The sequence below is a fragment of the Marmota flaviventris genome, chromosome 7 (genome assembly GCF_047511675.1).
Source record: "Marmota flaviventris isolate mMarFla1 chromosome 7, mMarFla1.hap1, whole genome shotgun sequence".
Taxonomy (NCBI): Eukaryota; Metazoa; Chordata; class Mammalia; order Rodentia; family Sciuridae; genus Marmota; species Marmota flaviventris.
The window spans coordinates 33,111,000-33,123,316 of NC_092504.1; the positions used below are offsets into that span (position 1 = coordinate 33,111,000).

General features: G+C 41.5%; 1 protein-coding gene across 4 annotated transcripts in view; it reads left to right on the forward strand.

Annotated features, from left to right (window-relative positions):
* Limch1 (LIM and calponin homology domains 1) overlaps positions 1–12,317 on the forward strand; it is a 328,214-nt gene that overhangs the window by 138,129 nt on the left and 177,768 nt on the right. The window lies entirely within an intron of this gene.

A 12,317-nucleotide genomic window follows, 5' to 3' on the forward strand; every position in this document is an offset into this window, starting at 1 on the left:
GGCTCTGTCAGAGTACTGCTATGACAGTAGAATTAAGAGGCTTCTATGATTAGGTCTGAACACAAGATAGGCTAGAGTCTTAATATTTATAAATATATATGGATATAAACTTCAAATAAAGATTTCAAAATATCAAATTTATTTAATAGATTCTATGCATGATGATTTTTGTTTATTGAGATGTAATGTCCCTACAGTAAACACAGTGCTCCTAAATGTATAATCTGATGGATTTTGAAAAATATGGATGTGCATGTACCCCAGTTCCCCAATCAAGATATAAGAGGAAGTTTTCTCTCATCTTGTCTCCTTGAATCTCAAAGCCTTGGAGACAAGCACTGTTCTGATTCATTTCACCATAGCCTTTCTTTTACCTTCTCTTGAACCTTATAAATGGAATTACATAGAGTGGATTCACATGCTGGTGGCTTTCAGAATATTGTTTGATGAAGTTGAAAAGGCATGGATTTTGGAGCCTGAAAACTAAAAGTTCAAGTCTTTACTTCACCTCTCATTTTCCCCGTAAAATAGTGTTGAAAATTTTATAGCTCTATTTCATAGGCTTTTTGTGAACTTCAACAGGAGAATGTGGATAAATGCTTTAAAAGATGGTACAGGGCTGTACACATGTTTATTTTGCAGAACATTCAACATTGCCCACATCAGCATTCTTTCCCCTGCTTCTCCACTGCCCTTCTTTGTTAAAAGAAAAATGGATGTTCCCAGATTGCTGTTTCCACACACTCCTTCCTGTAGTTTCCCTCCCCTCTGCCCATATATACACTTCCCTCAGCACCTCTGTCCCTTACTACGTCTAAACCAGAGCTCATCTGCAGGTAAGGCATAATTGGCTCAGCATGTCCCTGCTACGAGCTGACAGGCTCCCTGTGCTTCTCTTTGATGCTAGAGCTTCCTTTCCAGTGACTCTGGGCTCAGCACTCCGCTGACAATAACAGACTCTCCAGGAGCTGACCTCATCTATCTGGATCATGCTCTCAGCTCAGTAGAAGTGGGTCTTTGGTATCCATTTTGTTCACCTAATATTTCCTCCAGATATGCCTTGTAGGCCTCCACCTTTTCACTATATCTCCATGAATACACCCATCAGGTAGGAATATCGCCTTTGGATTTAGAGCAGCCTTGTCTGAAAACAAGGCTCCAGATCTACACACAGAATTTGTTTCTTTCCCAGCCAAAGATGCTGAGTTAGAGGATGGAATCTGTGTGTGCAGAGGCACTGTTCTTTGACGGGTCTCACAGTAATGAATGGGAGGAGGTTGGGGTAGAGAGGTAAGCTTTAGTTTCAGACCACAGTTAAAAAGTCCACAGTCAGAAGAACACAGAAGTACCTAGAATACTCAGAGGGTTTGTTAAGTAAATGAAGAGCTTAGACTATCGATGGCCTGAGGGTGCAGCTGAGGGACATGAAGGACGTGGGCACAAGTTGCTCTCTTGTTCTGGTAGGAGGACAAAACCAAAGATAAGCAGGGTAGTGTCTAAGTCCTTTAACCATGGAGGATTGGGCCCACTGCTGCATTTGAGAAGCTCGTATTTGGAATCTGTTATGATTTGGATATGAGGTGTCTCCCAAAAGTTCATTTGTGAGACAGCACAAGAATGTACAAAGGCCAGATGATTAGATTACGAGAGCTGTGGCCTAATCAGTGGATTAATCCACTTGAATGGATGAACTGGTTGGTGCCTGTAGGCAGGTAGGGTTTAGCTGGAGAAAGGAGGTCACTGGGGACAGCCTTTGGGGTTTGTGTTGACCCCGTTGACTGGGGCTCTGTGCTTCCTGTCTGTCATGACCTCAGCAGCTCTTCTCTGCCGTGATGTGCTGCCTCACCTTGGGCCCAGGGCTATGGAGTCTGCCAGCTACAGACTGAATTTCTGAAACCATGAGCCAAGATCAACTTTACCTCCTCTAAGTTGTTCTTGTCAGGTCTTTTGGTCACTGCAATGAAAACTTGACCGAAACAGTGTGAGGATCAGGGATCAAGTCCTGGCTTCCCCGGTGGGACTTAGCCCTGGCATAGAGTTTGCAAAGGGACAATGAACCACATGGGTATCCTGAGGTAAGGAAACCAGGGGTGTGAGCCTCACCCAGAGTTGAAGAAAAGCTGACTCAGGAGCCAGGGAAACAAGATACACGTATATTTCTAAGTGTAGGACCCACAGAGCCATGAGAACAGAAACCACGAATGCAGAATGTTTCCTCCGTCTCAGGCTGAGATTTTGTCTGAGCTGAGACTATTGGGCTTTCACGGACTCAGACTAGCAGGTATGTTTTCTAGAACTTGTATCCACAGACCAGTCTAGCAAGAAGGGGGGATTGTACTGTTCCAGAGGTGGAGTTGGTTTACAGAAAGGGGCAAAAGACAGAAAAGTCAGCCTGGATAATCTTAGGAAAGTGACAGTTCCTAGACACTGGATCTATGCAGAGTTCAAATGCCTGCCTTTGGAGACTAGATGAGAATGCTGCGGCTGTGCCACGCTACAGACCCAGAGAGTTTTGTGGATGCTGGGGAGACAGTTCTAACTCATACCTACCCCCTGTGCTGCACCATTTAAAAAATATTACGTGGTTTTCACAATTTCAAGTTTTAAAACCTAAGCAGTTCAATTTTCTTAGAATATGGCTTCTACATGTGAAGATCTTTGGGGAATATATACCCCTTCCCAGTCGAATTCTAGATAGGGCAAAGGGGAGAGAGGGGAGAGGGGAAGGGGTGTAAAAAAGATGGTGGAACGAGATGGGCATCATTTCCCTAAGTACATATATGAAGACACGAATGGTGTGAATATACTTTGTGTACAGCCAGAAATGTGAAAAAAATGTGCTGTATCTGTGTAATATAAATTGTAATGCATTCTGCTGTCATATATAACAAATTAGGATAAAAAATAAAATTAAAAAAATCATATTGTGGGTTTAGTTAATACAGAGGAAAATATGAATATATTAAATATTAAATTAATTACCAAAAAAATAGTATGGCTTCTATACTATGTAGTTCTTTTTTAAGAAATCGTTTGGAACTTTCTAACTTTGTGTTATTCAAAGTAGAAGCTCAGTGGTAACTTGTACCAGGTTTATGACCCCAGTTGGCAAATGTATGTATGGTATTGGTGAATATTTATTTTTGTCTAACAAACTATCACCTTTTTGTCTGAGTTGGATCCACTCTAAATGTTATTTACAACTATGTAGAGATTCCAAGGTCTTTGTTTACCAAAAAATGCCCTAGTTGATTGTGAGTATAAGAAAAACCTCCTCATTTTCACCAGACAGAAGAGTGCCTTCAGGGTCTAGGGTCTGGTTTCCCTTTTATCAGCCTGGTGTCAAACAACTTACCTGTCATTCTATTATAGTATTAGAATAATAACTCTAAGTACAGGATATATGGAATTCATTATATTATTCTTATAACTTTCTTTAACCTGGAAATTATAAGGTACTGTTTCCTAGCCTATAAGGTACTATTACTAAGCCCATTTGACAGAGGACGTAACTGAGGCACAAAGGATCAAATAACTTTGCTAAGGTTACACAGTAAGAGAGATTTAAATTCAGGTAGTTTAATTCCTTAGCTTTGGCTCTTAACCACTGTCTTGTTTCTAGAATTGGGATTTTTATGGGAGGGATAAGAGATTTGGGGGTGGGTTTGGAGTGAGGGATTGGTGCGTGAAAATCTAGAGTGTGGGGTGAAGGGGAGTGCAGGGGATGAGGTCTCAGCGGGGCAGAAAAAAAAAACTGGATGAGTAGGTGATCTTTTCTCTTGGCTTCTCACTCTTTCTTTGCCATTTTTACTAAGTGTATATAGTCAAAATTTTGAAAGTTAAATGCTCAGATGATGTGAGCCCTCTGGAGAGCTGAATCAAAGGTCTGGTGTCAAAGTGGGACAGAGTTACAAACAAGTGGCAAGTGTCTTGCCGTTAGAAATCTTAATCAGACACTGCACTGTGTCCTCGAGGACTTAAGGGTGAAAAGGTAGGTTGCAAAGAGCTGGTCCCTAAAGAAACTGCTTCCAGGAGGAAGTCCCCTCCCTGTAACCAGACCAGACTGTCTCGAAATAATTCCAGAGAGGAGAGAGTCTGCCATGTTTACCTGACCATGATTTTATTATTTCAATAGACCTCTATGGAATTTCATCTAGATAAGAGGTTTGCAGATTATGGTCTTCAGCTTATTTTTTATACTGGCTCTCTTGTTAGGAGTGTTTTTTGGGTTTTAAAGGGCTGTAAACACAATGGAACAAAACAAGAGCCTGTATGCAGCTCACAAAACCTAAAATGTTTACTCTCTTATTCTTTATAGAGAAACTCGACCAGCTCAAAAGGACTGTGGAATTAATTTTAGACATAAATTGTTTAGACTTGTAAAATCAAGTAATTGAGTTTGGTCAGTGCAAAATACTATTTGGGTAAATCATAACTTTTTAATAAAGATTTGCTCAGGGGTTTCTTTACAAGTCCCATCCCCACCAGCTTTTATTTGAATCATTTCAAAGTTACAGAAAATTACAAGAAGAGTATAATGAATATCTATGGATCCTGTACTTAGATGTACTAATTATTCTCATTTTTCCATACCTATTTCATTATTTATGTATGTATGCCTCTTCTTTCCTGAGCCATTTAAAAGTAAGATACAAGCATCATGAAACTGAGTTCCTAAATGCAGCAGCATGTATCTTCTAAATACAAAGACATTCTCCTACATAACCGTTCCAGATATTTAACAATTATATAGTAATATTTGATATCTTGTACCGGGTTTAAATATTACCAGTATCACCAGAAATGTCCTTTCTGTTGATTTTTTTTTAAAAAAACATAAATCTAATCAAAGATCAAAATTGCATTTGATTGTCATTTCTCTTGTGTTTCCTTAACTCTGAACAGTTAGTCTAGGCTTTTGTGTCTTTTATAACATTAACTCTCTTGCAAATTTTGGATCAGTTATTTTGTAGAATGTCTCACATTTGTGGTTTTTAAAAAATTGCTTTCTCACCATTAGATTCAGGTTTCATATCGGCAAGAGTACACATGGTGCTAGCATGTTACATGTGGAGTTTGCCCCGATGATTAGAAATGATGATTGGACAAGGTGATGTCCCCCACCTACGCATTGTATGCCTGCCTTTCTCTAATGTAATCTGTGAAATCATGCTAAGATAGTGGAGTTAACTTGATATCCCAAAAATCTTGCACCCCATGGGTTTAATGGCCATGGCTGATACCTCCTGAATTAATCATTGCATTAGTCATTATCAGTCAGCTTTCCATTGCTGTGACAAAATACCTGAGAAAAATAGTTTAAAGGAGAAAAGATTTACTTGGGCTCATTTCAGAGGTTTCAGTTGGTGGTTACTTGGCTCCACTGTTTTTAGAACCACGATCAGGCAGGATGTCATGGGGAGAACATACGGTAGCATGAAGCAGCTCAGCTCATGGTGGCCAAAAAGCATGTGTGGGGGGAAAGGGGCCAAATATCCCCTTCAAAGGCCCACCCCTGAGGGACCTACTTTCTCCCACTGGGGCCCCACTTCCTAACGGTAGCAGTACCTCATAATGAATGCCACAGGCTGGCAACCAAGACTTTAGCACATGGCCTTTGGGGGACATTTCCGATCCAAACCATAAAAGTGATTACAAAACAGTGGCTTTCCAGTTGCTTTCTTTCTATTCTTTCTACGTCTGTTGGCTGGCATTCTTGTGTCTTCTTCAGCCTTTCCTTCCCCCTCCTGTCTTTCTGAGTAACCCTGTGGAGTCATGGAATCTTTTGTATTCAATATGTAAAATCCATTAGCGCCCTTACTTTTCATGTTGTCCTCAATTAAAAAAAAATTCTCTCTATAGAGAGTGAATGAAGTAAGTGATAATAGCAGGTCTCTTTTACACATAGAATATAGAAATTCTAAGATTTTGAAGATGGCACAACAGAGAATAGATTTTAAAAGCTTTTGTGTGTTTATACAGTAGTTGGTTCATGTTTGAATATTTTTTTTTTCCGGTTATCTTCCAATTCTTGATTTATTTCAGTGTTCACCTTTGGCCAAGTTACATGCCCTACGCTGGCCAATGCGTGTCCAGATTCAACAATACTGGGCCAACCTCCAGGAGGAAAGGGCTTCCAGTGGAGATCTGGAGAGAAAGGAGACTTTTAGGAAATGGAGGCTTCTGGGTAAGGTCACAGGGAGGTTAGAGTTTACCCTATACAGGAAAGACCATTAATGGCCATCGTGATTTTTCTTTAACCCTTAAGAAAAGACTTATGTTAGGTCTACACGGATTAGGTTTTTAGAAATTACTACTTGTATTAAAGGTCGTTTCCCCTCTGAAAGGGTAGACATAAGTGAATGAGAAAGAGCCTGCTAACAGCTCGTCATTTTTTCGTCTTATCTATAACATTCATTGTCAGAATCTCAAGGTAATGAACTTCTAGGTCTTATAATCTCATGCATTTTGACCAGAGCAGTGTGAAAACCCTATTTTCTACTCAGAAACATAAAGTAACACCACTGGTTTAGGAGGCAGAAAAGGTTTTCTCACGTTGGAGCGTTCCTTGAATTGTGAAACCAAGAACTCACAGGCTTAATGGGGATGTGCCCTCTTGTTATCAAGAACACAACAAAGAGACAGAGGTTTCCTGGTTTTTCTTTTTCTTCCTTTTTTCTATTTTCTTGCCTCTTTGGAGGTAATTCTCGGAAAGATATTCAATTTCCGGTGAGGTTATTATAGAGAAGGGGCAGGCTTCCTTGCATTTTTTGTCTCTAAGTTTGCAGGTAACTGGGAAGTCTCTTTTCCCTGATGGTAAGACACAGTTACTGAATTACAAAAAACAGATTGAACTTTTGTCTACTATATGGAATATTGAGCGAGATTCTTAGTTTTGAAGCAGGAGTTGAAATCAACGATTTTTTTTTTTGAGGTGAGGAGTTGGAGTTTTCTAGTGAGAATTTCTGTAGCTGCCGGTGATATCAATGCAGCTCACAACAGCTTAAATAAGAATGGAAAGTGAAGTGATGGGTTCATGTGAATAAGTACAGAAGTCATGCACACATGGAGCTCCAAGTCTAACTCTATACTATGCTTAATAGTGGCATTGAGCATTCTCTGTCCTTCTGTCTGTTGCCTTCCTATCCATTTGTCCATCCATCCATCCACTCACCTGTCTATCATCCATCTATTGTCTATCTCTTGCCTGGCTTTCTTCTGTGTTGGTTTTGTCTTTGAGTAAGTTTTTCCCACGTGGTGACAGGATGGGCCACCCTAAACTCCCAGTTTATGTTATACTAGTTTTACAAACCAGCAGGAAAGAGGGGATACTCTTTCTTTTTTAATATTATTTTTTAGTTACAGTTGTCAACACCTTTATTTATTTATTTAATGTGGTGCTGAGGATTGAACCAAGGGTTCCGTATGCAGTAGGCAAGCACTCTACTGCTGAGCCACACCCCCAGCCCAGAGGAGACACTCTTAATTAATCCCAGTAGAAGTCCTGGTGCCTACTCTTCACCAACCTAGACTGAGCCTTGTGCCCATCTGTGAATTAGCTGAAGCTGGGTTTGGATTTGCCCTCTCTTGAGCCCCTGCCAGGCTGCCAACCCCACAACCTCCCCACATGCCAAATGAGTTGGGGAGGGAAGGCTCCTCAAATGGAACTTGGGAAGCTGTCGTCAAAGAAGAAGATATTGCTTTTGAGTCAACAAAATCAACAGATGCCCATCGAGGGACTCTCACACCCAACCAGAACATACGGACTCCAAAACGTCAAGAAGGTGGGTTTAGAGTGCCCGGCATGCTTTATTATGTCTCTGTGGAGCCTGGGAGGGTGTGCTCAAGGAGGGATGCCTTCGAGACTCAGGCTTCCAGACCTTCTTGTCAGAGTCTATTTTTTTTTTAGCTGTCTGCTCTTTAAACCCCTGGTAGGGTAGGTAAAGCTGAGACCACTGAAATCTACGGATTACCCCTCCCTTGGGGGCTGCCAGAGAACAGTCTGTCTCCTAAGGGATGGGCTTTGTCCTTCATAGGCCATTCTCCATTCTCTCAACCCTTAGGTGACAACCTCTCAGCCCCCTCTCAGGCTCATTTTCTCCCTTTACGCAGGATATGGGCTGATGCTCCCAGGGCTGCCCTATTTCTGCTGATGCCCTGATGTCACTGTGTATTCACAGCCATGTCCCTGAGCCTGCTGCTTTGGGACACTGGAAATTGGGAAGGAAGCCTGGCTGTCAATGTTAGCACTTTTAGTAAGCTTTAGGCAGGTCTTTGAATAGTCTGTATTTTTTCCTTCAGATTCACAGTTCCTCCTACCAAAGAACTTGGCACCTGGTTCCCTGAGACTGAGCAGGAGCATTGGGGTGAACCAGCTGGGGTTCTCCTTGAATCAAACCCTGCCTCCAGCCCTGACCTTCCTCAGGGGCTATCTCTGTAGATCTAAGACCTTTTCCTTCCAGGGGGTGGGGACAATGTTTGCATCTCTGGCATGAGTCCTGACATCTCTTCCCGAGCTTCCCAGAGTTCCCTTAACCATGTCTTCCAGGAGGTCTGGGGAAGCCCCAGTTAGTGGGATCCTGCAGTGCTGGCCAAACATTCTAGACCTGCAGGTGGGTTTTGAACTGATGAGCTCACGCATCTCCTCTGGGGTGCTATTGACGTAGTAAGGACAATTCCTTGTTGCTTCTGAGCACTTCCACTCATCACAGATGAGCTCAAAGCAGCAGTGCTTCCCACACATGGGAAACCCCAACTCACCTTCAGATTTCCAAATGTGTCCTTTCAATGGCACCAGATCATCCCCATGGCCCATTTGTCCATTTTGAAATGCAAAGCCGAAATTCAGCCTGTGACTCATTTGTTTTCTTTCCCACTTCTTACTGCTGCTTTCCTTTCTTCTCTGGTTTGAGTCTTATTTTCCCCCATCCCTTTTGTTTCTTTTTTTGGTAACTATCCAAAATATATATGGTTAAGAGAAGCCAGCCATAAATCCTTTTATTAGAAAATAGAGTGCAAAGTGAATGGATTTTAGAAGTCTTCTGTTGAAGTCTCTAACACTGTTTTGTTAGTAGACAAAAAAAAAAAAAAAAAAAAAAAATCATGTGATTGCATCAACCTAATTGATGGACCAGACCCTAGATTTGCCTCTAGCATGTCCTTAGGCGAGTTCCCAAACTTAGCTCTGAGTCCCAATTTGCTCATCTGTAAAAACAGGTAGTGATTGTACCTGATCCACAGGGTTGTGCTGAGGCTGCCATGAATGGGGAATACTCTGTTCAGTGCTTAGAACTTAGCAGTCACCTCAATGTTAACTTCTTTCTATTCATCTATGTAATGGGACAGTGACTCCCTCCTAAGGTCCCCGGGAGCTTCCAGAGAGCAAGTGCAGTAAAGCGCTCAGCACAGTGTCTGGGGTTTGCTTGGCTCTCTGCGCCACTAACTGTTCTCATTATTGTCATTGGAACTAGGCCAAAAGGCAATTATGACTATGACATAGTCATCACGCCTCTGTGTCACTGTGCGCCCATCGGCACTCCCTCGGGCTGCCAGCAAGCCACAGGATGAAAGAATTTGGATTTTACTTTCTAACCTCTCTTGTCTAGCTTGTGATCAAAAACCGGGCAAGACATTTTGAGTCCCTTAGAAGCCTGATCATCTGTGAATAATGAACTTTGGCTGGCAGAGCTTGGGGCCTACAGTGATTGTTTTGAAAACAATAACCTTGACCTCTATGCTGATGTCATTTCCTCCGGTCCCCTCCAGTCTGTTGTGGTTTCTTTTTCTGGGAAACTGTTCTGGAACTCTCCAGGCAGAGTTGGTGGGTTCCTCTGGGGCTTCTAAGTACCTGTACCCAAACTTGCTCTAGCATTACCCCAGATTTCTGCCTCTTTGTCTGTTTGCTTCCTATAAAGACTCAGAGCTTCTTGAAGACCCCTTCTATGTATTTCCCTCACTGGGCACTGGCCTGGCATATAACACATCTATTATAAACTTGAATAAATTGAGAGCCAGTAGTGAAATCTCTGCCTAACCACTGGTCATTGGTGACTTCCTTTAACTTTCTGCCCATCTTAGTCAATATCATCCTCTCATTCTCTTTCTTTCTCACATAAAACATCAGTTTTATTTCAAGAACAGACCTATCGCTGGAGACCAGAGGACGAAAGAATAGAGGCAGGTGCTTTATTTAAGCATAAGATTCTCCATCTCATCTTTCATCTTCCTAGGAATCATAGAGCTGGACTTCTGAATTTTATTCTGAAGACACATTTTCATGGAATGTCAAGTCTGGGAATATCAGTGATCAACAGTACATAAGTGCCCAGTAAAGAATGTCTTAGTGGATTTTTGACTCGGTTCTCATGTTGCTGAAATAATTTTCTGAAGATAAGAAATCTGTTGGCAAACACTTGTTTATATCATCACTGATAAATGAACTGCTTGTTCTAAGAAAGAGGACTTGGGTTGGATTCTTGTTGTGATCTCAGCATGAGATGTGGAGTGCCACAGACATGGACTAGTCCTGGCTTGGGGGTTGATGGTGTAGCTCTGTGCAGAGGCCTCCTATCACACAGGAGACCTGCTGGCTGTCATCCATGTACACCACAGCACCAAATTTGCCACCAAGGGACATGCAGAGGGAATGTAAAACTTGATCTTCGAAAGTTTTATCTTGTATTTAGGGTTGATCACACACAAAAGGCAGGGAAGTTAAAGTGATAAGCAATGTGTAGAGTAAATGCAAAAATGAATGCAATTTCATCTCAAAGATTGACGGAGAAGTTAAACGTGGGGATATTGTGGTTTGGGAGATGTTGACAGGGGAGGTGTTATATCAGTTGAATTTTACTTAAGAACAGGCAGAGGGAAAGACAAATTTTTTTAATAGGAAAATCAAACCTTTTTTTGTTCCTTCTTTATCTCCCACAGTATTTCTGGTCACCCAAATGTGTGGCACTGTTTCTCCGCACATGTCAACTCTCCAACACCATCTGGATGAGCACTTGGTTCAGTCTTGACACGGATTCAGTGCAGATGCTGCAGGCTAAGGGCACTTTAGAAAGCACTGCATTTCAGATGTCAGTGGCAAGTGTAGGTCCCCAGGTACCCACCACTTCTGTCCAGCTTGGCTAAGGATTGGAATTTCTCATGACCCACTTCTTGTGTTTGATCATTTGCTAGATCGGCTTAGAGAGCTCAGGGAAGCATTTTACTTAGGTTTACCAGTTTGCTTATTTATTTAGGTATTGGGAATAGAACCCTGGGGTGCTTTATCACCTTTATTTAGCCTTTTATTTTTTATTTTTATTTTTTTTTTTGCTAAATTGCTGAGGCTGGACTTAAACTTGAGACCCTCCTGCCTTGGCTTCCAGAATAGCTGGAATTATAGGTGTGCACCATCATGCCTGGCTCATTTGCTGGTTTATTATAAAGAATATGATAAAGGATACAGATGAATGCCCTCTCTGGCTGGACCACCTGGCCAGCACCTACACCTTCAACAACCCAGAATCTCTCTGGACTCCACAGTTCAGGGATTTTAATGTAGGATTCATCACTTGGGCCTGTTGGGTTATTAACTCTTTCTATATCCTCTTCCCCTCTCAAATGATAGCAGTTGGGCTGAAAGTCCCAAGCTTCTAATCATGGTTTGGTTTTTCTGGTGTTAGCCCCATCCAGGAGTTCATCAAAAATTACCTCATTAAAACAAAAGATGTTTCTGTCACCCAAGAAATTCCAAGGGCTTAGGAACTCTGTCAGCAACCAAGATCAAACACCAAATATTAGAGCAAAAAGATGCACCTAGCACTCTATCACTCAGAAAGTCTCAAAAGTTTTAGGAACTCTGCAAGGAACCAGAGACAAAAATTTAAATACACACGCACATAAAATCTATATATATTTAAATCTTTTATATATGCACATATATATGTATATATAAAATATTTATTTATAATATATATGTATTTCTTGTTATAAATCACAATATCATGGTGTTCTACAGAGGGACAAACACAAGAGGAAAGGTTTGGAATTAGGAACAAGAGTGCTGTTGTTGCTGACAGCTCAGTGCTTGTCCCAATCTAATAATGACATTGTTTTGAGAAAAAAGGAAAAAGAAGGTTTATTGCTTTGCTAGCAAAGCAGAAACACGGGGGCTCCTGTCCCAAAGGCTGTGATTCTGCTCATCAGCAGGAACAGGAGGCTTTTAAAGGGGTGACTCAAAGGCTCCATTCCAGGAGTTCTCTGTTGGAGTTGTTATTCACTTGTTAATTTGGGAGATAGTCATTTCTGAGATCTTTTGGTACCATCCC